Source organism: Trachinotus anak, unplaced genomic scaffold (genome assembly GCF_046630095.1).
Source record: "Trachinotus anak isolate AG129_WGS33_773 ecotype Australia unplaced genomic scaffold, CSIRO_AGI_Tana_v1 ptg000010l, whole genome shotgun sequence".
Lineage (NCBI taxonomy): Eukaryota > Metazoa > Chordata > Actinopteri > Carangiformes > Carangidae > Trachinotus > Trachinotus anak.
This window is the reverse complement of record NW_027273861.1, coordinates 17,235,492-17,262,174: the sequence shown is the minus strand read 5'-3', so window position 1 is coordinate 17,262,174 and position 26,683 is coordinate 17,235,492. Positions and strand designations below refer to the sequence as shown.

The 26,683-nt window shown below is 48.6% G+C and overlaps 38 non-coding genes across 38 annotated transcripts; all 38 read left to right on the top strand.

Moving 5' to 3' along the window:
* Nucleotides 1-526: 526 nt before the first annotated feature.
* On the top strand, nt 527-599 carry trnav-cac (transfer RNA valine (anticodon CAC)). Its single transcript has one exon. It is a non-coding gene; the product is annotated as a tRNA-Val (tRNA).
* Nucleotides 600-991: 392 nt separating this feature from the next.
* trnad-guc (transfer RNA aspartic acid (anticodon GUC)) lies at nt 992-1,063 on the top strand. The gene has a single exon. It is a non-coding gene; the product is annotated as a tRNA-Asp (tRNA).
* Nucleotides 1,064-1,168: 105 nt separating this feature from the next.
* trnav-aac (transfer RNA valine (anticodon AAC)) lies at nt 1,169-1,241 on the top strand. Its single transcript has one exon. It is a non-coding gene; the product is annotated as a tRNA-Val (tRNA).
* A 1,347-nt stretch (nt 1,242-2,588) lies between these two features.
* On the top strand, nt 2,589-2,661 carry trnav-cac (transfer RNA valine (anticodon CAC)). Its single transcript has one exon. It is a non-coding gene; the product is annotated as a tRNA-Val (tRNA).
* A 392-nt stretch (nt 2,662-3,053) lies between these two features.
* trnad-guc (transfer RNA aspartic acid (anticodon GUC)) lies at nt 3,054-3,125 on the top strand. The gene has a single exon. It is a non-coding gene; the product is annotated as a tRNA-Asp (tRNA).
* Nucleotides 3,126-3,230: 105 nt separating this feature from the next.
* Nucleotides 3,231-3,303, top strand: trnav-aac (transfer RNA valine (anticodon AAC)). The gene has a single exon. It is a non-coding gene; the product is annotated as a tRNA-Val (tRNA).
* Nucleotides 3,304-4,650: 1,347 nt separating this feature from the next.
* trnav-cac (transfer RNA valine (anticodon CAC)) lies at nt 4,651-4,723 on the top strand. Its single transcript has one exon. It is a non-coding gene; the product is annotated as a tRNA-Val (tRNA).
* Nucleotides 4,724-5,115: 392 nt separating this feature from the next.
* Nucleotides 5,116-5,187, top strand: trnad-guc (transfer RNA aspartic acid (anticodon GUC)). Its single transcript has one exon. It is a non-coding gene; the product is annotated as a tRNA-Asp (tRNA).
* Nucleotides 5,188-6,483: 1,296 nt separating this feature from the next.
* trnav-cac (transfer RNA valine (anticodon CAC)) lies at nt 6,484-6,556 on the top strand. The gene has a single exon. It is a non-coding gene; the product is annotated as a tRNA-Val (tRNA).
* Nucleotides 6,557-6,948: 392 nt separating this feature from the next.
* trnad-guc (transfer RNA aspartic acid (anticodon GUC)) lies at nt 6,949-7,020 on the top strand. Its single transcript has one exon. It is a non-coding gene; the product is annotated as a tRNA-Asp (tRNA).
* Nucleotides 7,021-7,125: 105 nt separating this feature from the next.
* On the top strand, nt 7,126-7,198 carry trnav-aac (transfer RNA valine (anticodon AAC)). Its single transcript has one exon. It is a non-coding gene; the product is annotated as a tRNA-Val (tRNA).
* Nucleotides 7,199-8,579: 1,381 nt separating this feature from the next.
* On the top strand, nt 8,580-8,652 carry trnav-cac (transfer RNA valine (anticodon CAC)). The gene has a single exon. It is a non-coding gene; the product is annotated as a tRNA-Val (tRNA).
* Nucleotides 8,653-9,044: 392 nt separating this feature from the next.
* Nucleotides 9,045-9,116, top strand: trnad-guc (transfer RNA aspartic acid (anticodon GUC)). The gene has a single exon. It is a non-coding gene; the product is annotated as a tRNA-Asp (tRNA).
* A 105-nt stretch (nt 9,117-9,221) lies between these two features.
* On the top strand, nt 9,222-9,294 carry trnav-aac (transfer RNA valine (anticodon AAC)). The gene has a single exon. It is a non-coding gene; the product is annotated as a tRNA-Val (tRNA).
* A 1,381-nt stretch (nt 9,295-10,675) lies between these two features.
* On the top strand, nt 10,676-10,748 carry trnav-cac (transfer RNA valine (anticodon CAC)). The gene has a single exon. It is a non-coding gene; the product is annotated as a tRNA-Val (tRNA).
* Nucleotides 10,749-11,140: 392 nt separating this feature from the next.
* On the top strand, nt 11,141-11,212 carry trnad-guc (transfer RNA aspartic acid (anticodon GUC)). Its single transcript has one exon. It is a non-coding gene; the product is annotated as a tRNA-Asp (tRNA).
* A 105-nt stretch (nt 11,213-11,317) lies between these two features.
* trnav-aac (transfer RNA valine (anticodon AAC)) lies at nt 11,318-11,390 on the top strand. Its single transcript has one exon. It is a non-coding gene; the product is annotated as a tRNA-Val (tRNA).
* A 1,347-nt stretch (nt 11,391-12,737) lies between these two features.
* Nucleotides 12,738-12,810, top strand: trnav-cac (transfer RNA valine (anticodon CAC)). Its single transcript has one exon. It is a non-coding gene; the product is annotated as a tRNA-Val (tRNA).
* A 392-nt stretch (nt 12,811-13,202) lies between these two features.
* On the top strand, nt 13,203-13,274 carry trnad-guc (transfer RNA aspartic acid (anticodon GUC)). Its single transcript has one exon. It is a non-coding gene; the product is annotated as a tRNA-Asp (tRNA).
* Nucleotides 13,275-13,379: 105 nt separating this feature from the next.
* Nucleotides 13,380-13,452, top strand: trnav-aac (transfer RNA valine (anticodon AAC)). The gene has a single exon. It is a non-coding gene; the product is annotated as a tRNA-Val (tRNA).
* A 1,347-nt stretch (nt 13,453-14,799) lies between these two features.
* On the top strand, nt 14,800-14,872 carry trnav-cac (transfer RNA valine (anticodon CAC)). Its single transcript has one exon. It is a non-coding gene; the product is annotated as a tRNA-Val (tRNA).
* Nucleotides 14,873-15,264: 392 nt separating this feature from the next.
* Nucleotides 15,265-15,336, top strand: trnad-guc (transfer RNA aspartic acid (anticodon GUC)). Its single transcript has one exon. It is a non-coding gene; the product is annotated as a tRNA-Asp (tRNA).
* A 105-nt stretch (nt 15,337-15,441) lies between these two features.
* Nucleotides 15,442-15,514, top strand: trnav-aac (transfer RNA valine (anticodon AAC)). Its single transcript has one exon. It is a non-coding gene; the product is annotated as a tRNA-Val (tRNA).
* Nucleotides 15,515-16,861: 1,347 nt separating this feature from the next.
* Nucleotides 16,862-16,934, top strand: trnav-cac (transfer RNA valine (anticodon CAC)). Its single transcript has one exon. It is a non-coding gene; the product is annotated as a tRNA-Val (tRNA).
* A 392-nt stretch (nt 16,935-17,326) lies between these two features.
* Nucleotides 17,327-17,398, top strand: trnad-guc (transfer RNA aspartic acid (anticodon GUC)). Its single transcript has one exon. It is a non-coding gene; the product is annotated as a tRNA-Asp (tRNA).
* Nucleotides 17,399-17,503: 105 nt separating this feature from the next.
* On the top strand, nt 17,504-17,576 carry trnav-aac (transfer RNA valine (anticodon AAC)). The gene has a single exon. It is a non-coding gene; the product is annotated as a tRNA-Val (tRNA).
* Nucleotides 17,577-18,923: 1,347 nt separating this feature from the next.
* On the top strand, nt 18,924-18,996 carry trnav-cac (transfer RNA valine (anticodon CAC)). Its single transcript has one exon. It is a non-coding gene; the product is annotated as a tRNA-Val (tRNA).
* Nucleotides 18,997-19,388: 392 nt separating this feature from the next.
* Nucleotides 19,389-19,460, top strand: trnad-guc (transfer RNA aspartic acid (anticodon GUC)). Its single transcript has one exon. It is a non-coding gene; the product is annotated as a tRNA-Asp (tRNA).
* Nucleotides 19,461-19,565: 105 nt separating this feature from the next.
* On the top strand, nt 19,566-19,638 carry trnav-aac (transfer RNA valine (anticodon AAC)). Its single transcript has one exon. It is a non-coding gene; the product is annotated as a tRNA-Val (tRNA).
* A 1,381-nt stretch (nt 19,639-21,019) lies between these two features.
* Nucleotides 21,020-21,092, top strand: trnav-cac (transfer RNA valine (anticodon CAC)). The gene has a single exon. It is a non-coding gene; the product is annotated as a tRNA-Val (tRNA).
* Nucleotides 21,093-21,484: 392 nt separating this feature from the next.
* trnad-guc (transfer RNA aspartic acid (anticodon GUC)) lies at nt 21,485-21,556 on the top strand. Its single transcript has one exon. It is a non-coding gene; the product is annotated as a tRNA-Asp (tRNA).
* A 105-nt stretch (nt 21,557-21,661) lies between these two features.
* trnav-aac (transfer RNA valine (anticodon AAC)) lies at nt 21,662-21,734 on the top strand. Its single transcript has one exon. It is a non-coding gene; the product is annotated as a tRNA-Val (tRNA).
* A 1,347-nt stretch (nt 21,735-23,081) lies between these two features.
* On the top strand, nt 23,082-23,154 carry trnav-cac (transfer RNA valine (anticodon CAC)). The gene has a single exon. It is a non-coding gene; the product is annotated as a tRNA-Val (tRNA).
* A 392-nt stretch (nt 23,155-23,546) lies between these two features.
* On the top strand, nt 23,547-23,618 carry trnad-guc (transfer RNA aspartic acid (anticodon GUC)). The gene has a single exon. It is a non-coding gene; the product is annotated as a tRNA-Asp (tRNA).
* Nucleotides 23,619-23,723: 105 nt separating this feature from the next.
* On the top strand, nt 23,724-23,796 carry trnav-aac (transfer RNA valine (anticodon AAC)). The gene has a single exon. It is a non-coding gene; the product is annotated as a tRNA-Val (tRNA).
* A 1,347-nt stretch (nt 23,797-25,143) lies between these two features.
* Nucleotides 25,144-25,216, top strand: trnav-cac (transfer RNA valine (anticodon CAC)). Its single transcript has one exon. It is a non-coding gene; the product is annotated as a tRNA-Val (tRNA).
* A 392-nt stretch (nt 25,217-25,608) lies between these two features.
* Nucleotides 25,609-25,680, top strand: trnad-guc (transfer RNA aspartic acid (anticodon GUC)). Its single transcript has one exon. It is a non-coding gene; the product is annotated as a tRNA-Asp (tRNA).
* A 105-nt stretch (nt 25,681-25,785) lies between these two features.
* trnav-aac (transfer RNA valine (anticodon AAC)) lies at nt 25,786-25,858 on the top strand. The gene has a single exon. It is a non-coding gene; the product is annotated as a tRNA-Val (tRNA).
* The last annotated feature ends 825 nt before the right edge of the window (nt 25,859-26,683 follow it).

Here is a 26,683-nt window from a genome sequence, read left to right as displayed (position 1 = left end):
GGAAAGCAGTTGTGATCCAAGTCAGAATCTCTAGGTCTAAGGTACCTCTACGCTGGTTTGCTCCCTTCGGCTTGGGGGGTGACTTAGCTTTGGTGAGGTCTCTTCACAAATGGGAAAATGTCCCCAAGAAGGGCCCGGAGGATGAATTCGACACAAGGTGGGAGACGCCCTGGGAGATCCACCACTTTCTGTAGGGATTCTGCAATATGTCCAGTCTGTTGAAAATATAACTTGAGATGCCCCAAAAAGATGCAATTTCCTGCCACCCAAATCCATGACAAAAAAAATCAGCCTGTTTTCTTTGAAAGTGAGGCTGAGATGGAATAATTTGGTCACAGTAAGCTGGGATGCCTTTTGCTCCATCTGTGATGACATCCAGATTGAAATCTCTCTTCTGATATTTGCAAGGACCCTTTGGAGCACATTCCAATCTTTTGGTTTGGCTTCTCCAATGGCAATGCAAACGGTGCTCAGTGTGCTTAGGTGCATTTCACGGCATCAGCCGCGGAAACCTCGTGGCAAGGCAGTTTCCGTAGTGTAGTGGTTATCACGTTCGCCTCACACGCGAAAGGTCCCCGGTTCGAAACCGGGCGGAAACAAGCGTCAGCTGTCATGGTTTTCTCAGACAAAGACTGTGACTCATTAGCTCTAAAACTCCACTGACATGTTGGGTTACAAAGAGCATTGTTGCAAGGGTGGACAAAGGCAACTCAAAACACCGGGTTAATAGCGCCGACGGTATTGAGAGCCTTGTTGGAAAGTGACTGTGACTTTGCAGATGGAAAAGCTCTCAAATGTAAACAGAAAGGGGTCACTTTTAGGCCTTAGTAAATGTGTCTTTTCAAAATCTATATTTTTTTAAGAACAGAGCCAAAACAACAAATGATTTGTCCTTGTCCTTTCAGCACAAAGAATACGACGTGGTACATGTCGGAACAGCTGCACTATTCCGCTGACATGGCTGACACGGCTGACACTGGGGTCATAAGACTCCTCGTTAGTATAGTGGACAGTATCTCCGCCTGTCACGCGGAAGACCGGGGTTCGATTCCCCGACGGGGAGAATGTCTTCTGTTTTTCGTCAAACAGCTTCATCTTAAACCTTAAGGCACTTGCTGTAAACTGGTGCATTTAGCGGCGTCAGGCGCAGATGAGGCACCTCACGACAGTTTCCGTAGTGTAGTGGTTATCACGTTCGCCTAACACGCGAAAGGTCCCCGGTTCGAAACCGGGCGGAAACAGGCTTCTTCTTCCACAGTTTTCTCAAACAAAGCCAAGTACGACGTTGACTGTGACTCGTAACCTATGTTGGCTCTGTAGGCAAACTGCAGGGGGTCCAGGAGTGGGTCAGTGATGGATTTGAGGTGGGACAGGACAAGGCGCTCAAATGATTTCATGACCACAGAGGTCAGGGCAACGGGTCTGTAGTCATTTAGTCCTGTGGGCCTTGTTTTTTTTGGGGACAGGGATGATGGTGGAGGATTTGAAGCAGGTTGGCACGTGGCAGGTCTCCAGTGAGGTGTTGAAGATGTCCGTGAACACCGGAGACAGCTGATCAGCACAGTGGCTGCTTTGCGGGAGGAGAAGCTGGTGGTCTGGAGGTGGTGGCTGGACTCGCGGGGGTTGGTGTCAGGCCTGTCCCATTGTCTTCCAAAGCGGCAGTAGAACTCATTCAGATCGTTGGCCAGGCGGAAGTCGTTAATGGAGTGGGGGGGTTTAGGTTTGTAGTTAGTGATCTGTCTGAGCCCTTTCCAGACAAAAGCAGAGTCGTTGGCTGAGAACTGGAGCTGAAGTTTCTCAGAGTACAGTCGTTTAGCTTCTCTCACCGACTTGCTAAACCTGTTCATTCACTACTTAGTGAATGTGTCACAAAGGGATGGTGGTGATGTGCTTGTGCAGCCCGCTTAAGGCCGTGAACTCCATCACAGACAGTTTCCGTAGTACAGTGAAAAAGTCTGAGATAAAGACAACTCAAAATTGGTCAATGTCTGTGGTGATGTACTTGTGCAGCTCGCTTAAGACCGTGACCTCTATGGCAGACTGCCACAACTTGCACTGGAGTGGAAAGCAGTTGTGATCCAAGTCAGAATCTCTAGGTCTAAGGTACCTCTACGCTGGTTTGCTCCCTTCTGCTTGGGGGGTGACTTAGCTTTGGTGAGGTCTCTTCACAAATGGGAAAATGTCCCCAAGAAGGGCCCGGAGGATGAATTCGACACAAGGTGGGAGACGCCCTGGGAGATCCACCACTTTCTGTAGGGATTCTGCAATATGTCCAGTCTGTTGAAAATATAACTTGAGATGCCCCAAAAAGATGCAATTTCCTGCCACCCAAATCCATGACAAAAAAAATCAGCCTGTTTTCTTTGAAAGTGAGGCTGAGATGGAATAATTTGGTCACAGTAAGCTGGGATGCCTTTTGCTCCATCTGTGATGACATCCAGATTGAAATCTCTCTTCTGATATTTGCAAGGACCCTTTGGAGCACATTCCAATCTTTTGGTTTGGCTTCTCCAATGGCAATGCAAACGGTGCTCAGTGTGCTTAGGTGCATTTCACGGCATCAGCCGCGGAAACCTCGTGGCAAGGCAGTTTCCGTAGTGTAGTGGTTATCACGTTCGCCTCACACGCGAAAGGTCCCCGGTTCGAAACCGGGCGGAAACAAGCGTCAGCTGTCATGGTTTTCTCAGACAAAGACTGTGACTCATTAGCTCTAAACCTCCACTGACATGTTGGGTTACAAAGAGCATTGTTGCAAGGGTGGACAAAGGCAACTCAAAACACCGGGTTAATAGCGCCGACGGTATTGAGAGCCTTGTTGGAAAGTGACTGTGACTTTGCAGATGGAAAAGCTCTCAAATGTAAACAGAAAAGGGTCACTTTTAGGCCTTAGTAAATGTGTCTTTTCAAAATCTATATTTTTTTAAGAACAGAGCCAAAACAACAAATGATTTGTCCTTGTCCTTTCGGCACAAAGAATACGACGTGGTACATGTCGGAACAGCTGCACTATTCCGCTGACATGGCTGACACGGCTGACACTGGGGTCATAAGACTCCTCGTTAGTATAGTGGACAGTATCTCCGCCTGTCACGCGGAAGACCGGGGTTCGATTCCCTGACGGGGAGAATGTCTTCTGTTTTTCGTCAAACAGCTTCATCTTAAACCTTAAGGCACTTGCTGTAAACTGGTGCATTTAGCGGCGTCAGGCGCAGATGAGGCACCTCACGACAGTTTCTGTAGTGTAGTGGTTATCACGTTCGCCTAACACGCGAAAGGTCCCCGGTTCGAAACCGGGCGGAAACAGGCTTCTTCTTCCACAGTTTTCTCAAACAAAGCCAAGTACGACGTTGACTGTGACTCGTAACCTATGTTGGCTCTGTAGGCAAACTGCAGGGGGTCCAGGAGTGGGTCAGTGATGGATTTGAGGTGGGACAGGACAAGGCGCTCAAATGATTTCATGACCACAGAGGTCAGGGCAACGGGTCTGTAGTCCTTTAGTCCTGTGGGCCTTGTTTTTTTTGGGGACAGGGATGATGGTGGAGGATTTGAAGCAGGTTGGCACGTGGCAGGTCTCCAGTGAGGTGTTGAAGATGTCCGTGAACACCGGAGACAGCTGATCAGCACAGTGGCTGCTTTGCGGGAGGAGAAGCTGGTGGTCTGGAGGTGGTGGCTGGACTCGCGGGGGTTGGTGTCAGGCCTGTCCCATTGTCTTCCAAAGCGGCAGTAGAACTCATTCAGATCGTTGGCCAGGCGGAAGTCGTTAATGGAGTGGGGGGGTTTAGGTTTGTAGTTAGTGATCTGTCTGAGCCCTTTCCAGACAAAAGCAGAGTCGTTGGCTGAGAACTGGAGCTGAAGTTTCTCAGAGTACAGTCGTTTAGCTTCTCTCACCGACTTGCTAAACCTGTTCATTCACTACTTAGTGAATGTGTCACAAAGGGATGGTGGTGATGTGCTTGTGCAGCCCGCTTAAGGCCGTGAACTCCATCACAGACAGTTTCCGTAGTACAGTGAAAAAGTCTGAGATAAAGACAACTCAAAATTGGTCAATGTCTGTGGTGATGTACTTGTGCAGCTCGCTTAAGACCGTGACCTCTATGGCAGACTGCCACAACTTGCACTGGAGTGGAAAGCAGTTGTGATCCAAGTCAGAATCTCTAGGTCTAAGGTACCTCTACGCTGGTTTGCTCCCTTCGGCTTGGGGGGTGACTTAGCTTTGGTGAGGTCTCTTCACAAATGGGAAAATGTCCCCAAGAAGGGCCCGGAGGATGAATTCGACACAAGGTGGGAGACGCCCTGGGAGATCCACCACTTTCTGTAGGGATTCTGCAATATGTCCAGTCTGTTGAAAATATAACTTGAGATGCCCCAAAAAGATGCAATTTCCTGCCACCCAAATCCATGACAAAAAAAATCAGCCTGTTTTCTTTGAAAGTGAGGCTGAGATGGAATAATTTGGTCACAGTAAGCTGGGATGCCTTTTGCTCCATCTGTGATGACATCCAGATTGAAATCTCTCTTCTGATATTTGCAAGGACCCTTTGGAGCACATTCCAATCTTTTGGTTTGGCTTCTCCAATGGCAATGCAAACGGTGCTCAGTGTGCTTAGGTGCATTTCACGGCATCAGCCGCGGAAACCTCGTGGCAAGGCAGTTTCCGTAGTGTAGTGGTTATCACGTTCGCCTCACACGCGAAAGGTCCCCGGTTCGAAACCGGGCGGAAACAAGCGTCAGCTGTCATGGTTTTCTCAGACAAAGACTGTGACTCATTAGCTCTAAAACTCCACTGACATGTTGGGTTACAAAGAGCATTGTTGCAAGGGTGGACAAAGGCAACTCAAAACACCGGGTTAATAGCGCCGACGGTATTGAGAGCCTTGTTGGAAAGTGACTGTGACTTTGCAGATGGAAAAGCTCTCAAATGTAAACAGAAAGGGGTCACTTTTAGGCCTTAGTAAATGTGTCTTTTCAAAATCTATATTTTTTTAAGAACAGAGCCAAAACAACAAATGATTTGTCCTTGTCCTTTCGGCACAAAGAATACGACGTGGTACATGTCGGAACAGCTGCACTATTCCGCTGACATGGCTGACACGGCTGACACTGGGGTCATAAGACTCCTCGTTAGTATAGTGGACAGTATCTCCGCCTGTCACGCGGAAGACCGGGGTTCGATTCCCCGACGGGGAGAATGTCTTCTGTTTTTCGTCAAACAGCTTCATCTTAAAGGGGGTCCAGGAGTGGGTCAGTGATGGATTTGAGGTGGGACAGGACAAGGCGCTCAAATGATTTCATGACCACAGAGGTCAGGGCAACGGGTCTGTAGTCATTTAGTCCTGTGGGCCTTGTTTTTTTTGGGGACAGGGATGATGGTGGAGGATTTGAAGCAGGTTGGCACGTGGCAGGTCTCCAGTGAGGTGTTGAAGATGTCCGTGAACACCGGAGACAGCTGATCAGCACAGTGGCTGCTTTGCGGGAGGAGAAGCTGGTGGTCTGGAGGTGGTGGCTGGACTCGCGGGGGTTGGTGTCAGGCCTGTCCCATTGTCTTCCAAAGCGGCAGTAGAACTCATTCAGATCGTTGGCCAGGCGGAAGTCGTTAATGGAGTGGGGGGGTTTAGGTTTGTAGTTAGTGATCTGTCTGAGCCCTTTCCAGACAAAAGCAGAGTCGTTGGCTGAGAACTGGAGCTGAAGTTTCTCAGAGTACAGTCGTTTAGCTTCTCTCACCGACTTGCTAAACCTGTTCATTCACTACTTAGTGAATGTGTCACAAAGGGATGGTGGTGATGTGCTTGTGCAGCCCGCTTAAGGCCGTGAACTCCATCACAGACAGTTTCCATAGTACAGTGAAAAAGTCTGAGATAAAGACAACTCAAAATTGGTCAATGTCTGTGGTGATGTACTTGTGCAGCTCGCTTAAGACCGTGACCTCTATGGCAGACTGCCACAACTTGCACTGGAGTGGAAAGCAGTTGTGATCCAAGTCAGAATCTCTAGGTCTAAGGTACCTCTACGCTGGTTTGCTCCCTTCTGCTTGGGGGGTGACTTAGCTTTGGTGAGGTCTCTTCACAAATGGGAAAATGTCCCCAAGAAGGGCCCGGAGGATGAATTCGACACAAGGTGGGAGACGCCCTGGGAGATCCACCACTTTCTGTAGGGATTCTGCAATATGTCCAGTCTGTTGAAAATATAACTTGAGATGCCCCAAAAAGATGCAATTTCCTGCCACCCAAATCCATGACAAAAAAAATCAGCCTGTTTTCTTTGAAAGTGAGGCTGAGATGGAATAATTTGGTCACAGTAAGCTGGGATGCCTTTTGCTCCATCTGTGATGACATCCAGATTGAAATCTCTCTTCTGATATTTGCAAGGACCCTTTGGAGCACATTCCAATCTTTTGGTTTGGCTTCTCCAATGGCAATGCAAACGGTGCTCAGTGTGCTTAGGTGCATTTCACGGCATCAGCCGCGGAAACCTCGTGGCAAGGCAGTTTCCGTAGTGTAGTGGTTATCACGTTCGCCTCACACGCGAAAGGTCCCCGGTTCGAAACCGGGCGGAAACAAGCGTCAGCTGTCATGGTTTTCTCAGACAAAGACTGTGACTCATTAGCTCTAAACCTCCACTGACATGTTGGGTTACAAAGAGCATTGTTGCAAGGGTGGACAAAGGCAACTCAAAACACCGGGTTAATAGCGCCGACGGTATTGAGAGCCTTGTTGGAAAGTGACTGTGACTTTGCAGATGGAAAAGCTCTCAAATGTAAACAGAAAGGGGTCACTTTTAGGCCTTAGTAAATGTGTCTTTTCAAAATCTATATTTTTTTAAGAACAGAGCCAAAACAACAAATGATTTGTCCTTGTCCTTTCGGCACAAAGAATACGACGTGGTACATGTCGGAACAGCTGCACTATTCCGCTGACATGGCTGACACGGCTGACACTGGGGTCATAAGACTCCTCGTTAGTATAGTGGACAGTATCTCCGCCTGTCACGCGGAAGACCGGGGTTCGATTCCCCGACGGGGAGAATGTCTTCTGTTTTTCGTCAAACAGCTTCATCTTAAACCTTAAGGCACTTGCTGTAAACTGGTGCATTTAGCGGCGTCAGGCGCAGATGAGGCACCTCACGACAGTTTCCGTAGTGTAGTGGTTATCACGTTCGCCTAACACGCGAAAGGTCCCCGGTTCGAAACCGGGCGGAAACAGGCTTCTTCTTCCACAGTTTTCTCAAACAAAGCCAAGTACGACGTTGACTGTGACTCGTAACCTATGTTGGCTCTGTAGGCAAACTGCAGGGGGTCCAGGAGTGGGTCAGTGATGGATTTGAGGTGGGACAGGACAAGGCGCTCAAATGATTTCATGACCACAGAGGTCAGGGCAACGGGTCTGTAGTCCTTTAGTCCTGTGGGCCTTGTTTTTTTTGGGGACAGGGATGATGGTGGAGGATTTGAAGCAGGTTGGCACGTGGCAGGTCTCCAGTGAGGTGTTGAAGATGTCCGTGAACACCGGAGACAGCTGATCAGCACAGTGCTTCAGGGATGATGGAGAGACAGAGTCAGGACCGGCTGCTTTGCGGGAGGAGAAGCTGGTGGTCTGGAGGTGGTGGCTGGACTCGCGGGGGTTGGTGTCAGGCCTGTCCCATTGTCTTCCAAAGCGGCAGTAGAACTCATTCAGATCGTTGGCCAGGCGGAAGTCGTTAATGGAGTGGGGGGGTTTAGGTTTGTAGTTAGTGATCTGTCTGAGCCCTTTCCAGACAAAAGCAGAGTCGTTGGCTGAGAACTGGAGCTGAAGTTTCTCAGAGTACAGTCGTTTAGCTTCTCTCACCGACTTGCTAAACCTGTTCATTCACTACTTAGTGAATGTGTCACAAAGGGATGGTGGTGATGTGCTTGTGCAGCCCGCTTAAGGCCGTGAACTCCATCACAGACAGTTTCCGTAGTACAGTGAAAAAGTCTGAGATAAAGACAACTCAAAATTGGTCAATGTCTGTGGTGATGTACTTGTGCAGCTCGCTTAAGACCGTGACCTCTATGGCAGACTGCCACAACTTGCACTGGAGTGGAAAGCAGTTGTGATCCAAGTCAGAATCTCTAGGTCTAAGGTACCTCTACGCTGGTTTGCTCCCTTCTGCTTGGGGGGTGACTTAGCTTTGGTGAGGTCTCTTCACAAATGGGAAAATGTCCCCAAGAAGGGCCCGGAGGATGAATTCGACACAAGGTGGGAGACGCCCTGGGAGATCCACCACTTTCTGTAGGGATTCTGCAATATGTCCAGTCTGTTGAAAATATAACTTGAGATGCCCCAAAAAGATGCAATTTCCTGCCACCCAAATCCATGACAAAAAAAATCAGCCTGTTTTCTTTGAAAGTGAGGCTGAGATGGAATAATTTGGTCACAGTAAGCTGGGATGCCTTTTGCTCCATCTGTGATGACATCCAGATTGAAATCTCTCTTCTGATATTTGCAAGGACCCTTTGGAGCACATTCCAATCTTTTGGTTTGGCTTCTCCAATGGCAATGCAAACGGTGCTCAGTGTGCTTAGGTGCATTTCACGGCATCAGCCGCGGAAACCTCGTGGCAAGGCAGTTTCCGTAGTGTAGTGGTTATCACGTTCGCCTCACACGCGAAAGGTCCCCGGTTCGAAACCGGGCGGAAACAAGCGTCAGCTGTCATGGTTTTCTCAGACAAAGACTGTGACTCATTAGCTCTAAACCTCCACTGACATGTTGGGTTACAAAGAGCATTGTTGCAAGGGTGGACAAAGGCAACTCAAAACACCGGGTTAATAGCGCCGACGGTATTGAGAGCCTTGTTGGAAAGTGACTGTGACTTTGCAGATGGAAAAGCTCTCAAATGTAAACAGAAAGGGGTCACTTTTAGGCCTTAGTAAATGTGTCTTTTCAAAATCTATATTTTTTTAAGAACAGAGCCAAAACAACAAATGATTTGTCCTTGTCCTTTCGGCACAAAGAATACGACGTGGTACATGTCGGAACAGCTGCACTATTCCGCTGACATGGCTGACACGGCTGACACTGGGGTCATAAGACTCCTCGTTAGTATAGTGGACAGTATCTCCGCCTGTCACGCGGAAGACCGGGGTTCGATTCCCCGACGGGGAGAATGTCTTCTGTTTTTCGTCAAACAGCTTCATCTTAAACCTTAAGGCACTTGCTGTAAACTGGTGCATTTAGCGGCGTCAGGCGCAGATGAGGCACCTCACGACAGTTTCCGTAGTGTAGTGGTTATCACGTTCGCCTAACACGCGAAAGGTCCCCGGTTCGAAACCGGGCGGAAACAGGCTTCTTCTTCCACAGTTTTCTCAAACAAAGCCAAGTACGACGTTGACTGTGACTCGTAACCTATGTTGGCTCTGTAGGCAAACTGCAGGGGGTCCAGGAGTGGGTCAGTGATGGATTTGAGGTGGGACAGGACAAGGCGCTCAAATGATTTCATGACCACAGAGGTCAGGGCAACGGGTCTGTAGTCCTTTAGTCCTGTGGGCCTTGTTTTTTTTGGGGACAGGGATGATGGTGGAGGATTTGAAGCAGGTTGGCACGTGGCAGGTCTCCAGTGAGGTGTTGAAGATGTCCGTGAACACCGGAGACAGCTGATCAGCACAGTGCTTCAGGGATGATGGAGAGACAGAGTCAGGACCGGCTGCTTTGCGGGAGGAGAAGCTGGTGGTCTGGAGGTGGTGGCTGGACTCGCGGGGGTTGGTGTCAGGCCTGTCCCATTGTCTTCCAAAGCGGCAGTAGAACTCATTCAGATCGTTGGCCAGGCGGAAGTCGTTAATGGAGTGGGGGGGTTTAGGTTTGTAGTTAGTGATCTGTCTGAGCCCTTTCCAGACAAAAGCAGAGTCGTTGGCTGAGAACTGGAGCTGAAGTTTCTCAGAGTACAGTCGTTTAGCTTCTCTCACCGACTTGCTAAACCTGTTCATTCACTACTTAGTGAATGTGTCACAAAGGGATGGTGGTGATGTGCTTGTGCAGCCCGCTTAAGGCCGTGAACTCCATCACAGACAGTTTCCGTAGTACAGTGAAAAAGTCTGAGATAAAGACAACTCAAAATTGGTCAATGTCTGTGGTGATGTACTTGTGCAGCTCGCTTAAGACCGTGACCTCTATGGCAGACTGCCACAACTTGCACTGGAGTGGAAAGCAGTTGTGATCCAAGTCAGAATCTCTAGGTCTAAGGTACCTCTACGCTGGTTTGCTCCCTTCGGCTTGGGGGGTGACTTAGCTTTGGTGAGGTCTCTTCACAAATGGGAAAATGTCCCCAAGAAGGGCCCGGAGGATGAATTCGACACAAGGTGGGAGACGCCCTGGGAGATCCACCACTTTCTGTAGGGATTCTGCAATATGTCCAGTCTGTTGAAAATATAACTTGAGATGCCCCAAAAAGATGCAATTTCCTGCCACCCAAATCCATGACAAAAAAAATCAGCCTGTTTTCTTTGAAAGTGAGGCTGAGATGGAATAATTTGGTCACAGTAAGCTGGGATGCCTTTTGCTCCATCTGTGATGACATCCAGATTGAAATCTCTCTTCTGATATTTGCAAGGACCCTTTGGAGCACATTCCAATCTTTTGGTTTGGCTTCTCCAATGGCAATGCAAACGGTGCTCAGTGTGCTTAGGTGCATTTCACGGCATCAGCCGCGGAAACCTCGTGGCAAGGCAGTTTCCGTAGTGTAGTGGTTATCACGTTCGCCTCACACGCGAAAGGTCCCCGGTTCGAAACCGGGCGGAAACAAGCGTCAGCTGTCATGGTTTTCTCAGACAAAGACTGTGACTCATTAGCTCTAAAACTCCACTGACATGTTGGGTTACAAAGAGCATTGTTGCAAGGGTGGACAAAGGCAACTCAAAACACCGGGTTAATAGCGCCGACGGTATTGAGAGCCTTGTTGGAAAGTGACTGTGACTTTGCAGATGGAAAAGCTCTCAAATGTAAACAGAAAGGGGTCACTTTTAGGCCTTAGTAAATGTGTCTTTTCAAAATCTATATTTTTTTAAGAACAGAGCCAAAACAACAAATGATTTGTCCTTGTCCTTTCAGCACAAAGAATACGACGTGGTACATGTCGGAACAGCTGCACTATTCCGCTGACATGGCTGACACGGCTGACACTGGGGTCATAAGACTCCTCGTTAGTATAGTGGACAGTATCTCCGCCTGTCACGCGGAAGACCGGGGTTCGATTCCCCGACGGGGAGAATGTCTTCTGTTTTTCGTCAAACAGCTTCATCTTAAACCTTAAGGCACTTGCTGTAAACTGGTGCATTTAGCGGCGTCAGGCGCAGATGAGGCACCTCACGACAGTTTCCGTAGTGTAGTGGTTATCACGTTCGCCTAACACGCGAAAGGTCCCCGGTTCGAAACCGGGCGGAAACAGGCTTCTTCTTCCACAGTTTTCTCAAACAAAGCCAAGTACGACGTTGACTGTGACTCGTAACCTATGTTGGCTCTGTAGGCAAACTGCAGGGGGTCCAGGAGTGGGTCAGTGATGGATTTGAGGTGGGACAGGACAAGGCGCTCAAATGATTTCATGACCACAGAGGTCAGGGCAACGGGTCTGTAGTCATTTAGTCCTGTGGGCCTTGTTTTTTTTGGGGACAGGGATGATGGTGGAGGATTTGAAGCAGGTTGGCACGTGGCAGGTCTCCAGTGAGGTGTTGAAGATGTCCGTGAACACCGGAGACAGCTGATCAGCACAGTGGCTGCTTTGCGGGAGGAGAAGCTGGTGGTCTGGAGGTGGTGGCTGGACTCGCGGGGGTTGGTGTCAGGCCTGTCCCATTGTCTTCCAAAGCGGCAGTAGAACTCATTCAGATCGTTGGCCAGGCGGAAGTCGTTAATGGAGTGGGGGGGTTTAGGTTTGTAGTTAGTGATCTGTCTGAGCCCTTTCCAGACAAAAGCAGAGTCGTTGGCTGAGAACTGGAGCTGAAGTTTCTCAGAGTACAGTCGTTTAGCTTCTCTCACCGACTTGCTAAACCTGTTCATTCACTACTTAGTGAATGTGTCACAAAGGGATGGTGGTGATGTGCTTGTGCAGCCCGCTTAAGGCCGTGAACTCCATCACAGACAGTTTCCGTAGTACAGTGAAAAAGTCTGAGATAAAGACAACTCAAAATTGGTCAATGTCTGTGGTGATGTACTTGTGCAGCTCGCTTAAGACCGTGACCTCTATGGCAGACTGCCACAACTTGCACTGGAGTGGAAAGCAGTTGTGATCCAAGTCAGAATCTCTAGGTCTAAGGTACCTCTACGCTGGTTTGCTCCCTTCGGCTTGGGGGGTGACTTAGCTTTGGTGAGGTCTCTTCACAAATGGGAAAATGTCCCCAAGAAGGGCCCGGAGGATGAATTCGACACAAGGTGGGAGACGCCCTGGGAGATCCACCACTTTCTGTAGGGATTCTGCAATATGTCCAGTCTGTTGAAAATATAACTTGAGATGCCCCAAAAAGATGCAATTTCCTGCCACCCAAATCCATGACAAAAAAAATCAGCCTGTTTTCTTTGAAAGTGAGGCTGAGATGGAATAATTTGGTCACAGTAAGCTGGGATGCCTTTTGCTCCATCTGTGATGACATCCAGATTGAAATCTCTCTTCTGATATTTGCAAGGACCCTTTGGAGCACATTCCAATCTTTTGGTTTGGCTTCTCCAATGGCAATGCAAACGGTGCTCAGTGTGCTTAGGTGCATTTCACGGCATCAGCCGCGGAAACCTCGTGGCAAGGCAGTTTCCGTAGTGTAGTGGTTATCACGTTCGCCTCACACGCGAAAGGTCCCCGGTTCGAAACCGGGCGGAAACAAGCGTCAGCTGTCATGGTTTTCTCAGACAAAGACTGTGACTCATTAGCTCTAAAACTCCACTGACATGTTGGGTTACAAAGAGCATTGTTGCAAGGGTGGACAAAGGCAACTCAAAACACCGGGTTAATAGCGCCGACGGTATTGAGAGCCTTGTTGGAAAGTGACTGTGACTTTGCAGATGGAAAAGCTCTCAAATGTAAACAGAAAGGGGTCACTTTTAGGCCTTAGTAAATGTGTCTTTTCAAAATCTATATTTTTTTAAGAACAGAGCCAAAACAACAAATGATTTGTCCTTGTCCTTTCAGCACAAAGAATACGACGTGGTACATGTCGGAACAGCTGCACTATTCCGCTGACATGGCTGACACGGCTGACACTGGGGTCATAAGACTCCTCGTTAGTATAGTGGACAGTATCTCCGCCTGTCACGCGGAAGACCGGGGTTCGATTCCCCGACGGGGAGAATGTCTTCTGTTTTTCGTCAAACAGCTTCATCTTAAACCTTAAGGCACTTGCTGTAAACTGGTGCATTTAGCGGCGTCAGGCGCAGATGAGGCACCTCACGACAGTTTCCGTAGTGTAGTGGTTATCATGTTCGCCTAACACGCGAAAGGTCCCCGGTTCGAAACCGGGCGGAAACAGGCTTCTTCTTCCACAGTTTTCTCAAACAAAGCCAAGTACGACGTTGACTGTGACTCGTAACCTATGTTGGCTCTGTAGGCAAACTGCAGGGGGTCCAGGAGTGGGTCAGTGATGGATTTGAGGTGGGACAGGACAAGGCGCTCAAATGATTTCATGACCACAGAGGTCAGGGCAACGGGTCTGTAGTCATTTAGTCCTGTGGGCCTTGTTTTTTTTGGGGACAGGGATGATGGTGGAGGATTTGAAGCAGGTTGGCACGTGGCAGGTCTCCAGTGAGGTGTTGAAGATGTCCGTGAACACCGGAGACAGCTGATCAGCACAGTGGCTGCTTTGCGGGAGGAGAAGCTGGTGGTCTGGAGGTGGTGGCTGGACTCGCGGGGGTTGGTGTCAGGCCTGTCCCATTGTCTTCCAAAGCGGCAGTAGAACTCATTCAGATCGTTGGCCAGGCGGAAGTCGTTAATGGAGTGGGGGGGTTTAGGTTTGTAGTTAGTGATCTGTCTGAGCCCTTTCCAGACAAAAGCAGAGTCGTTGGCTGAGAACTGGAGCTGAAGTTTCTCAGAGTACAGTCGTTTAGCTTCTCTCACCGACTTGCTAAACCTGTTCATTCACTACTTAGTGAATGTGTCACAAAGGGATGGTGGTGATGTGCTTGTGCAGCCCGCTTAAGGCCGTGAACTCCATCACAGACAGTTTCCGTAGTACAGTGAAAAAGTCTGAGATAAAGACAACTCAAAATTGGTCAATGTCTGTGGTGATGTACTTGTGCAGCTCGCTTAAGACCGTGACCTCTATGGCAGACTGCCACAACTTGCACTGGAGTGGAAAGCAGTTGTGATCCAAGTCAGAATCTCTAGGTCTAAGGTACCTCTACGCTGGTTTGCTCCCTTCTGCTTGGGGGGTGACTTAGCTTTGGTGAGGTCTCTTCACAAATGGGAAAATGTCCCCAAGAAGGGCCCGGAGGATGAATTCGACACAAGGTGGGAGACGCCCTGGGAGATCCACCACTTTCTGTAGGGATTCTGCAATATGTCCAGTCTGTTGAAAATATAACTTGAGATGCCCCAAAAAGATGCAATTTCCTGCCACCCAAATCCATGACAAAAAAAATCAGCCTGTTTTCTTTGAAAGTGAGGCTGAGATGGAATAATTTGGTCACAGTAAGCTGGGATGCCTTTTGCTCCATCTGTGATGACATCCAGATTGAAATCTCTCTTCTGATATTTGCAAGGACCCTTTGGAGCACATTCCAATCTTTTGGTTTGGCTTCTCCAATGGCAATGCAAACGGTGCTCAGTGTGCTTAGGTGCATTTCACGGCATCAGCCGCGGAAACCTCGTGGCAAGGCAGTTTCCGTAGTGTAGTGGTTATCACGTTCGCCTCACACGCGAAAGGTCCCCGGTTCGAAACCGGGCGGAAACAAGCGTCAGCTGTCATGGTTTTCTCAGACAAAGACTGTGACTCATTAGCTCTAAACCTCCACTGACATGTTGGGTTACAAAGAGCATTGTTGCAAGGGTGGACAAAGGCAACTCAAAACACCGGGTTAATAGCGCCGACGGTATTGAGAGCCTTGTTGGAAAGTGACTGTGACTTTGCAGATGGAAAAGCTCTCAAATGTAAACAGAAAAGGGTCACTTTTAGGCCTTAGTAAATGTGTCTTTTCAAAATCTATATTTTTTTAAGAACAGAGCCAAAACAACAAATGATTTGTCCTTGTCCTTTCGGCACAAAGAATACGACGTGGTACATGTCGGAACAGCTGCACTATTCCGCTGACATGGCTGACACGGCTGACACTGGGGTCATAAGACTCCTCGTTAGTATAGTGGACAGTATCTCCGCCTGTCACGCGGAAGACCGGGGTTCGATTCCCTGACGGGGAGAATGTCTTCTGTTTTTCGTCAAACAGCTTCATCTTAAACCTTAAGGCACTTGCTGTAAACTGGTGCATTTAGCGGCGTCAGGCGCAGATGAGGCACCTCACGACAGTTTCCGTAGTGTAGTGGTTATCACGTTCGCCTAACACGCGAAAGGTCCCCGGTTCGAAACCGGGCGGAAACAGGCTTCTTCTTCCACAGTTTTCTCAAACAAAGCCAAGTACGACGTTGACTGTGACTCGTAACCTATGTTGGCTCTGTAGGCAAACTGCAGGGGGTCCAGGAGTGGGTCAGTGATGGATTTGAGGTGGGACAGGACAAGGCGCTCAAATGATTTCATGACCACAGAGGTCAGGGCAACGGGTCTGTAGTCCTTTAGTCCTGTGGGCCTTGTTTTTTTTGGGGACAGGGATGATGGTGGAGGATTTGAAGCAGGTTGGCACGTGGCAGGTCTCCAGTGAGGTGTTGAAGATGTCCGTGAACACCGGAGACAGCTGATCAGCACAGTGGCTGCTTTGCGGGAGGAGAAGCTGGTGGTCTGGAGGTGGTGGCTGGACTCGCGGGGGTTGGTGTCAGGCCTGTCCCATTGTCTTCCAAAGCGGCAGTAGAACTCATTCAGATCGTTGGCCAGGCGGAAGTCGTTAATGGAGTGGGGGGGTTTAGGTTTGTAGTTAGTGATCTGTCTGAGCCCTTTCCAGACAAAAGCAGAGTCGTTGGCTGAGAACTGGAGCTGAAGTTTCTCAGAGTACAGTCGTTTAGCTTCTCTCACCGACTTGCTAAACCTGTTCATTCACTACTTAGTGAATGTGTCACAAAGGGATGGTGGTGATGTGCTTGTGCAGCCCGCTTAAGGCCGTGAACTCCATCACAGACAGTTTCCGTAGTACAGTGAAAAAGTCTGAGATAAAGACAACTCAAAATTGGTCAATGTCTGTGGTGATGTACTTGTGCAGCTCGCTTAAGACCGTGACCTCTATGGCAGACTGCCACAACTTGCACTGGAGTGGAAAGCAGTTGTGATCCAAGTCAGAATCTCTAGGTCTAAGGTACCTCTACGCTGGTTTGCTCCCTTCGGCTTGGGGGGTGACTTAGCTTTGGTGAGGTCTCTTCACAAATGGGAAAATGTCCCCAAGAAGGGCCCGGAGGATGAATTCGACACAAGGTGGGAGACGCCCTGGGAGATCCACCACTTTCTGTAGGGATTCTGCAATATGTCCAGTCTGTTGAAAATATAACTTGAGATGCCCCAAAAAGATGCAATTTCCTGCCACCCAAATCCATGACAAAAAAAATCAGCCTGTTTTCTTTGAAAGTGAGGCTGAGATGGAATAATTTGGTCACAGTAAGCTGGGATGCCTTTTGCTCCATCTGTGATGACATCCAGATTGAAATCTCTCTTCTGATATTTGCAAGGACCCTTTGGAGCACATTCCAATCTTTTGGTTTGGCTTCTCCAATGGCAATGCAAACGGTGCTCAGTGTGCTTAGGTGCATTTCACGGCATCAGCCGCGGAAACCTCGTGGCAAGGCAGTTTCCGTAGTGTAGTGGTTATCACGTTCGCCTCACACGCGAAAGGTCCCCGGTTCGAAACCGGGCGGAAACAAGCGTCAGCTGTCATGGTTTTCTCAGACAAAGACTGTGACTCATTAGCTCTAAAACTCCACTGACATGTTGGGTTACAAAGAGCATTGTTGCAAGGGTGGACAAAGGCAACTCAAAACACCGGGTTAATAGCGCCGACGGTATTGAGAGCCTTGTTGGAAAGTGACTGTGACTTTGCAGATGGAAAAGCTCTCAAATGTAAACAGAAAGGGGTCACTTTTAGGCCTTAGTAAATGTGTCTTTTCAAAATCTATATTTTTTTAAGAACAGAGCCAAAACAACAAATGATTTGTCCTTGTCCTTTCGGCACAAAGAATACGACGTGGTACATGTCGGAACAGCTGCACTATTCCGCTGACATGGCTGACACGGCTGACACTGGGGTCATAAGACTCCTCGTTAGTATAGTGGACAGTATCTCCGCCTGTCACGCGGAAGACCGGGGTTCGATTCCCCGACGGGGAGAATGTCTTCTGTTTTTCGTCAAACAGCTTCATCTTAAACCTTAAGGCACTTGCTGTAAACTGGTGCATTTAGCGGCGTCAGGCGCAGATGAGGCACCTCACGACAGTTTCCGTAGTGTAGTGGTTATCATGTTCGCCTAACACGCGAAAGGTCCCCGGTTCGAAACCGGGCGGAAACAGGCTTCTTCTTCCACAGTTTTCTCAAACAAAGCCAAGTACGACGTTGACTGTGACTCGTAACCTATGTTGGCTCTGTAGGCAAACTGCAGGGGGTCCAGGAGTGGGTCAGTGATGGATTTGAGGTGGGACAGGACAAGGCGCTCAAATGATTTCATGACCACAGAGGTCAGGGCAACGGGTCTGTAGTCATTTAGTCCTGTGGGCCTTGTTTTTTTTGGGGACAGGGATGATGGTGGAGGATTTGAAGCAGGTTGGCACGTGGCAGGTCTCCAGTGAGGTGTTGAAGATGTCCGTGAACACCGGAGACAGCTGATCAGCACAGTGGCTGCTTTGCGGGAGGAGAAGCTGGTGGTCTGGAGGTGGTGGCTGGACTCGCGGGGGTTGGTGTCAGGCCTGTCCCATTGTCTTCCAAAGCGGCAGTAGAACTCATTCAGATCGTTGGCCAGGCGGAAGTCGTTAATGGAGTGGGGGGGTTTAGGTTTGTAGTTAGTGATCTGTCTGAGCCCTTTCCAGACAAAAGCAGAGTCGTTGGCTGAGAACTGGAGCTGAAGTTTCTCAGAGTACAGTCGTTTAGCTTCTCTCACCGACTTGCTAAACCTGTTCATTCACTACTTAGTGAATGTGTCACAAAGGGATGGTGGTGATGTGCTTGTGCAGCCCGCTTAAGGCCGTGAACTCCATCACAGACAGTTTCCGTAGTACAGTGAAAAAGTCTGAGATAAAGACAACTCAAAATTGGTCAATGTCTGTGGTGATGTACTTGTGCAGCTCGCTTAAGACCGTGACCTCTATGGCAGACTGCCACAACTTGCACTGGAGTGGAAAGCAGTTGTGATCCAAGTCAGAATCTCTAGGTCTAAGGTACCTCTACGCTGGTTTGCTCCCTTCTGCTTGGGGGGTGACTTAGCTTTGGTGAGGTCTCTTCACAAATGGGAAAATGTCCCCAAGAAGGGCCCGGAGGATGAATTCGACACAAGGTGGGAGACGCCCTGGGAGATCCACCACTTTCTGTAGGGATTCTGCAATATGTCCAGTCTGTTGAAAATATAACTTGAGATGCCCCAAAAAGATGCAATTTCCTGCCACCCAAATCCATGACAAAAAAAATCAGCCTGTTTTCTTTGAAAGTGAGGCTGAGATGGAATAATTTGGTCACAGTAAGCTGGGATGCCTTTTGCTCCATCTGTGATGACATCCAGATTGAAATCTCTCTTCTGATATTTGCAAGGACCCTTTGGAGCACATTCCAATCTTTTGGTTTGGCTTCTCCAATGGCAATGCAAACGGTGCTCAGTGTGCTTAGGTGCATTTCACGGCATCAGCCGCGGAAACCTCGTGGCAAGGCAGTTTCCGTAGTGTAGTGGTTATCACGTTCGCCTCACACGCGAAAGGTCCCCGGTTCGAAACCGGGCGGAAACAAGCGTCAGCTGTCATGGTTTTCTCGGACAAAGACTGTGACTCATTAGCTCTAAACCTCCACTGACATGTTGGGTTACAAAGAGCATTGTTGCAAGGGTGGACAAAGGCAACTCAAAACACCGGGTTAATAGCGCCGACGGTATTGAGAGCCTTGTTGGAAAGTGACTGTGACTTTGCAGATGGAAAAGCTCTCAAATGTAAACAGAAAGGGGTCACTTTTAGGCCTTAGTAAATGTGTCTTTTCAAAATCTATATTTTTTTAAGAACAGAGCCAAAACAACAAATGATTTGTCCTTGTCCTTTCAGCACAAAGAATACGACGTGGTACATGTCGGAACAGCTGCACTATTCCGCTGACATGGCTGACACGGCTGACACTGGGGTCATAAGACTCCTCGTTAGTATAGTGGACAGTATCTCCGCCTGTCACGCGGAAGACCGGGGTTCGATTCCCCGACGGGGAGAATGTCTTCTGTTTTTCGTCAAACAGCTTCATCTTAAACCTTAAGGCACTTGCTGTAAACTGGTGCATTTAGCGGCGTCAGGCGCAGATGAGGCACCTCACGACAGTTTCCGTAGTGTAGTGGTTATCACGTTCGCCTAACACGCGAAAGGTCCCCGGTTCGAAACCGGGCGGAAACAGGCTTCTTCTTCCACAGTTTTCTCAAACAAAGCCAAGTACGACGTTGACTGTGACTCGTAACCTATGTTGGCTCTGTAGGCAAACTGCAGGGGGTCCAGGAGTGGGTCAGTGATGGATTTGAGGTGGGACAGGACAAGGCGCTCAAATGATTTCATGACCACAGAGGTCAGGGCAACGGGTCTGTAGTCCTTTAGTCCTGTGGGCCTTGTTTTTTTTGGGGACAGGGATGATGGTGGAGGATTTGAAGCAGGTTGGCACGTGGCAGGTCTCCAGTGAGGTGTTGAAGATGTCCGTGAACACCGGAGACAGCTGATCAGCACAGTGCTTCAGGGATGATGGAGAGACAGAGTCAGGACCGGCTGCTTTGCGGGAGGAGAAGCTGGTGGTCTGGAGGTGGTGGCTGGACTCGCGGGGGTTGGTGTCAGGCCTGTCCCATTGTCTTCCAAAGCGGCAGTAGAACTCATTCAGATCGTTGGCCAGGCGGAAGTCGTTAATGGAGTGGGGGGGTTTAGGTTTGTAGTTAGTGATCTGTCTGAGCCCTTTCCAGACAAAAGCAGAGTCGTTGGCTGAGAACTGGAGCTGAAGTTTCTCAGAGTACAGTCGTTTAGCTTCTCTCACCGACTTGCTAAACCTGTTCATTCACTACTTAGTGAATGTGTCACAAAGGGATGGTGGTGATGTGCTTGTGCAGCCCGCTTAAGGCCGTGAACTCCATCACAGACAGTTTCCGTAGTACAGTGAAAAAGTCTGAGATAAAGACAACTCAAAATTGGTCAATGTCTGTGGTGATGTACTTGTGCAGCTCGCTTAAGACCGTGACCTCTATGGCAGACTGCCACAACTTGCACTGGAGTGGAAAGCAGTTGTGATCCAAGTCAGAATCTCTAGGTCTAAGGTACCTCTACGCTGGTTTGCTCCCTTCGGCTTGGGGGGTGACTTAGCTTTGGTGAGGTCTCTTCACAAATGGGAAAATGTCCCCAAGAAGGGCCCGGAGGATGAATTCGACACAAGGTGGGAGACGCCCTGGGAGATCCACCACTTTCTGTAGGGATTCTGCAATATGTCCAGTCTGTTGAAAATATAACTTGAGATGCCCCAAAAAGATGCAATTTCCTGCCACCCAAATCCATGACAAAAAAAATCAGCCTGTTTTCTTTGAAAGTGAGGCTGAGATGGAATAATTTGGTCACAGTAAGCTGGGATGCCTTTTGCTCCATCTGTGATGACATCCAGATTGAAATCTCTCTTCTGATATTTGCAAGGACCCTTTGGAGCACATTCCAATCTTTTGGTTTGGCTTCTCCAATGGCAATGCAAACGGTGCTCAGTGTGCTTAGGTGCATTTCACGGCATCAGCCGCGGAAACCTCGTGGCAAGGCAGTTTCCGTAGTGTAGTGGTTATCACGTTCGCCTCACACGCGAAAGGTCCCCGGTTCGAAACCGGGCGGAAACAAGCGTCAGCTGTCATGGTTTTCTCAGACAAAGACTGTGACTCATTAGCTCTAAACCTCCACTGACATGTTGGGTTACAAAGAGCATTGTTGCAAGGGTGGACAAAGGCAACTCAAAACACCGCGTTAATAGCGCCGACGGTATTGAGAGCCTTGTTGGAAAGTGACTGTGACTTTGCAGATGGAAAAGCTCTCAAATGTAAACAGAAAGGGGTCACTTTTAGGCCTTAGTAAATGTGTCTTTTCAAAATCTATATTTTTTTAAGAACAGAGCCAAAACAACAAATGATTTGTCCTTGTCCTTTCAGCACAAAGAATACGACGTGGTACATGTCGGAACAGCTGCACTATTCCGCTGACATGGCTGACACGGCTGACACTGGGGTCATAAGACTCCTCGTTAGTATAGTGGACAGTATCTCCGCCTGTCACGCGGAAGACCGGGGTTCGATTCCCCGACGGGGAGAATGTCTTCTGTTTTTCGTCAAACAGCTTCATCTTAAACCTTAAGGCACTTGCTGTAAACTGGTGCATTTAGCGGCGTCAGGCGCAGATGAGGCACCTCACGACAGTTTCCGTAGTGTAGTGGTTATCATGTTCGCCTAACACGCGAAAGGTCCCCGGTTCGAAACCGGGCGGAAACAGGCTTCTTCTTCCACAGTTTTCTCAAACAAAGCCAAGTACGACGTTGACTGTGACTCGTAACCTATGTTGGCTCTGTAGGCAAACTGCAGGGGGTCCAGGAGTGGGTCAGTGATGGATTTGAGGTGGGACAGGACAAGGCGCTCAAATGATTTCATGACCACAGAGGTCAGGGCAACGGGTCTGTAGTCATTTAGTCCTGTGGGCCTTGTTTTTTTTGGGGACAGGGATGATGGTGGAGGATTTGAAGCAGGTTGGCACGTGGCAGGTCTCCAGTGAGGTGTTGAAGATGTCCGTGAACACCGGAGACAGCTGATCAGCACAGTGGCTGCTTTGCGGGAGGAGAAGCTGGTGGTCTGGAGGTGGTGGCTGGACTCGCGGGGGTTGGTGTCAGGCCTGTCCCATTGTCTTCCAAAGCGGCAGTAGAACTCATTCAGATCGTTGGCCAGGCGGAAGTCGTTAATGGAGTGGGGGGGTTTAGGTTTGTAGTTAGTGATCTGTCTGAGCCCTTTCCAGACAAAAGCAGAGTCGTTGGCTGAGAACTGGAGCTGAAGTTTCTCAGAGTACAGTCGTTTAGCTTCTCTCACCGACTTGCTAAACCTGTTCATTCACTACTTAGTGAATGTGTCACAAAGGGATGGTGGTGATGTGCTTGTGCAGCCCGCTTAAGGCCGTGAACTCCATCACAGACAGTTTCCGTAGTACAGTGAAAAAGTCTGAGATAAAGACAACTCAAAATTGGTCAATGTCTGTGGTGATGTACTTGTGCAGCTCGCTTAAGACCGTGACCTCTATGGCAGACTGCCACAACTTGCACTGGAGTGGAAAGCAGTTGTGATCCAAGTCAGAATCTCTAGGTCTAAGGTACCTCTACGCTGGTTTGCTCCCTTCGGCTTGGGGGGTGACTTAGCTTTGGTGAGGTCTCTTCACAAATGGGAAAATGTCCCCAAGAAGGGCCCGGAGGATGAATTCGACACAAGGTGGGAGACGCCCTGGGAGATCCACCACTTTCTGTAGGGATTCTGCAATATGTCCAGTCTGTTGAAAATATAACTTGAGATGCCCCAAAAAGATGCAATTTCCTGCCACCCAAATCCATGACAAAAAAAATCAGCCTGTTTTCTTTGAAAGTGAGGCTGAGATGGAATAATTTGGTCACAGTAAGCTGGGATGCCTTTTGCTCCATCTGTGATGACATCCAGATTGAAATCTCTCTTCTGATATTTGCAAGGACCCTTTGGAGCACATTCCAATCTTTTGGTTTGGCTTCTCCAATGGCAATGCAAACGGTGCTCAGTGTGCTTAGGTGCATTTCACGGCATCAGCCGCGGAAACCTCGTGGCAAGGCAGTTTCCGTAGTGTAGTGGTTATCACGTTCGCCTCACACGCGAAAGGTCCCCGGTTCGAAACCGGGCGGAAACAAGCGTCAGCTGTCATGGTTTTCTCAGACAAAGACTGTGACTCATTAGCTCTAAACCTCCACTGACATGTTGGGTTACGAAGAGCATTGTTGCAAGGGTGGACAAAGGCAACTCAAAACACCGGGTTAATAGCGCCGACGGTATTGAGAGCCTTGTTGGAAAGTGACTGTGACTTTGCAGATGGAAAAGCTCTCAAATGTAAACAGAAAGGGGTCACTTTTAGGCCTTAGTAAATGTGTCTTTTCAAAATCTATATTTTTTTAAGAACAGAGCCAAAACAACAAATGATTTGTCCTTGTCCTTTCAGCACAAAGAATACGACGTGGTACATGTCGGAACAGCTGCACTATTCCGCTGACATGGCTGACACGGCTGACACTGGGGTCATAAGACTCCTCGTTAGTATAGTGGACAGTATCTCCGCCTGTCACGCGGAAGACCGGGGTTCGATTCCCCGACGGGGAGAATGTCTTCTGTTTTTCGTCAAACAGCTTCATCTTAAACCTTAAGGCACTTGCTGTAAACTGGTGCATTTAGCGGCGTCAGGCGCAGATGAGGCACCTCACGACAGTTTCCGTAGTGTAGTGGTTATCATGTTCGCCTAACACGCGAAAGGTCCCCGGTTCGAAACCGGGCGGAAACAGGCTTCTTCTTCCACAGTTTTCTCAAACAAAGCCAAGTACGACGTTGACTGTGACTCGTAACCTATGTTGGCTCTGTAGGCAAACTGCAGGGGGTCCAGGAGTGGGTCAGTGATGGATTTGAGGTGGGACAGGACAAGGCGCTCAAATGATTTCATGACCACAGAGGTCAGGGCAACGGGTCTGTAGTCATTTAGTCCTGTGGGCCTTGTTTTTTTTGGGGACAGGGATGATGGTGGAGGATTTGAAGCAGGTTGGCACGTGGCAGGTCTCCAGTGAGGTGTTGAAGATGTCCGTGAACACCGGAGACAGCTGATCAGCACAGTGGCTGCTTTGCGGGAGGAGAAGCTGGTGGTCTGGAGGTGGTGGCTGGACTCGCGGGGGTTGGTGTCAGGCCTGTCCCATTGTCTTCCAAAGCGGCAGTAGAACTCATTCAGATCGTTGGCCAGGCGGAAGTCGTTAATGGAGTGGGGGGGTTTAGGTTTGTAGTTAGTGATCTGTCTGAGCCCTTTCCAGACAAAAGCAGAGTCGTTGGCTGAGAACTGGAGCTGAAGTTTCTCAGAGTACAGTCGTTTAGCTTCTCTCACCGACTTGCTAAACCTGTTCATTCACTACTTAGTGAATGTGTCACAAAGGGATGGTGGTGATGTGCTTGTGCAGCCCGCTTAAGGCCGTGAACTCCATCACAGACAGTTTCCGTAGTACAGTGAAAAAGTCTGAGATAAAGACAACTCAAAATTGGTCAATGTCTGTGGTGATGTACTTGTGCAGCTCGCTTAAGACCGTGACCTCTATGGCAGACTGCCACAACTTGCACTGGAGTGGAAAGCAGTTGTGATCCAAGTCAGAATCTCTAGGTCTAAGGTACCTCTACGCTGGTTTGCTCCCTTCGGCTTGGGGGGTGACTTAGCTTTGGTGAGGTCTCTTCACAAATGGGAAAATGTCCCCAAGAAGGGCCCGGAGGATGAATTCGACACAAGGTGGGAGACGCCCTGGGAGATCCACCACTTTCTGTAGGGATTCTGCAATATGTCCAGTCTGTTGAAAATATAACTTGAGATGCCCCAAAAAGATGCAATTTCCTGCCACCCAAATCCATGACAAAAAAAATCAGCCTGTTTTCTTTGAAAGTGAGGCTGAGATGGAATAATTTGGTCACAGTAAGCTGGGATGCCTTTTGCTCCATCTGTGATGACATCCAGATTGAAATCTCTCTTCTGATATTTGCAAGGACCCTTTGGAGCACATTCCAATCTTTTGGTTTGGCTTCTCCAATGGCAATGCAAACGGTGCTCAGTGTGCTTAGGTGCATTTCACGGCATCAGCCGCGGAAACCTCGTGGCAAGGCAGTTTCCGTAGTGTAGTGGTTATCACGTTCGCCTCACACGCGAAAGGTCCCCGGTTCGAAACCGGGCGGAAACAAGCGTCAGCTGTCATGGTTTTCTCAGACAAAGACTGTGACTCATTAGCTCTAAACCTCCACTGACATGTTGGGTTACAAAGAGCATTGTTGCAAGGGTGGACAAAGGCAACTCAAAACACCGGGTTAATAGCGCCGACGGTATTGAGAGCCTTGTTGGAAAGTGACTGTGACTTTGCAGATGGAAAAGCTCTCAAATGTAAACAGAAAGGGGTCACTTTTAGGCCTTAGTAAATGTGTCTTTTCAAAATCTATATTTTTTTAAGAACAGAGCCAAAACAACAAATGATTTGTCCTTGTCCTTTCAGCACAAAGAATACGACGTGGTACATGTCGGAACAGCTGCACTATTCCGCTGACATGGCTGACACGGCTGACACTGGGGTCATAAGACTCCTCGTTAGTATAGTGGACAGTATCTCCGCCTGTCACGCGGAAGACCGGGGTTCGATTCCCCGACGGGGAGAATGTCTTCTGTTTTTCGTCAAACAGCTTCATCTTAAACCTTAAGGCACTTGCTGTAAACTGGTGCATTTAGCGGCGTCAGGCGCAGATGAGGCACCTCACGACAGTTTCCGTAGTGTAGTGGTTATCACGTTCGCCTAACACGCGAAAGGTCCCCGGTTCGAAACCGGGCGGAAACAGGCTTCTTCTTCCACAGTTTTCTCAAACAAAGCCAAGTACGACGTTGACTGTGACTCGTAACCTCTATATCTCCACCTGACAAGTTGGGTTATAAAGAGCATTGCTGGAAGTCGACTCTTGTAGAAGTTGTAGAATCTCTCAAATTGCAAGTTGCCAACTTAATGCCTGAGTATTCAAAATCCAAATCATTTCAGTACTGAGCCGAAGCAACAAATGCTTTGTCCTTGTCTTCCAGCCTAAAGAGTACAACACATTACATGTCAGAGTATATATCCACCTGACATGTTGGGTTTCAAAGAGCATTGTTGAAAAGCTGCATAAAGACAACTCATAATCGGTCAATGTCTGCAATAATGACTGTGGCTTTGCAGATGTAAAACCTCGCAAAAGTACACACAAGTTGCCAGATTAACGCTTGAGTAAATGTTCCGTCTTCAAATCCAAATGATTCGAGTATGGGCTCCTTAAGGGAGACTCTAGTCAATATAGGAACACACATATCAGGGGCAGAATTATGCGTTCCGTGCTGTATGCAATGCTTACCTTACATTTTAATTTGAAACAACTCACTCCAGCTGTTGGATAAAGTGATGTCGTGGAGTAAAAAGTACAATATTTCCTTACTGAAATGTAATGGAGTAGAAATATACAATAAGAGAAAATGTAAATACTTGAGTTACGTACAAGTACCTCAAATTTGTACTTCAATAAATGTACTTACTTACATTCCACCAATGACTGGCCATTGTGGAGGAATCCCTTCTTCCCATGTTTTTAAAGGCGGCTGTAGATAGTAGCTACGAACATGGAGTTTTGGGGCCTTA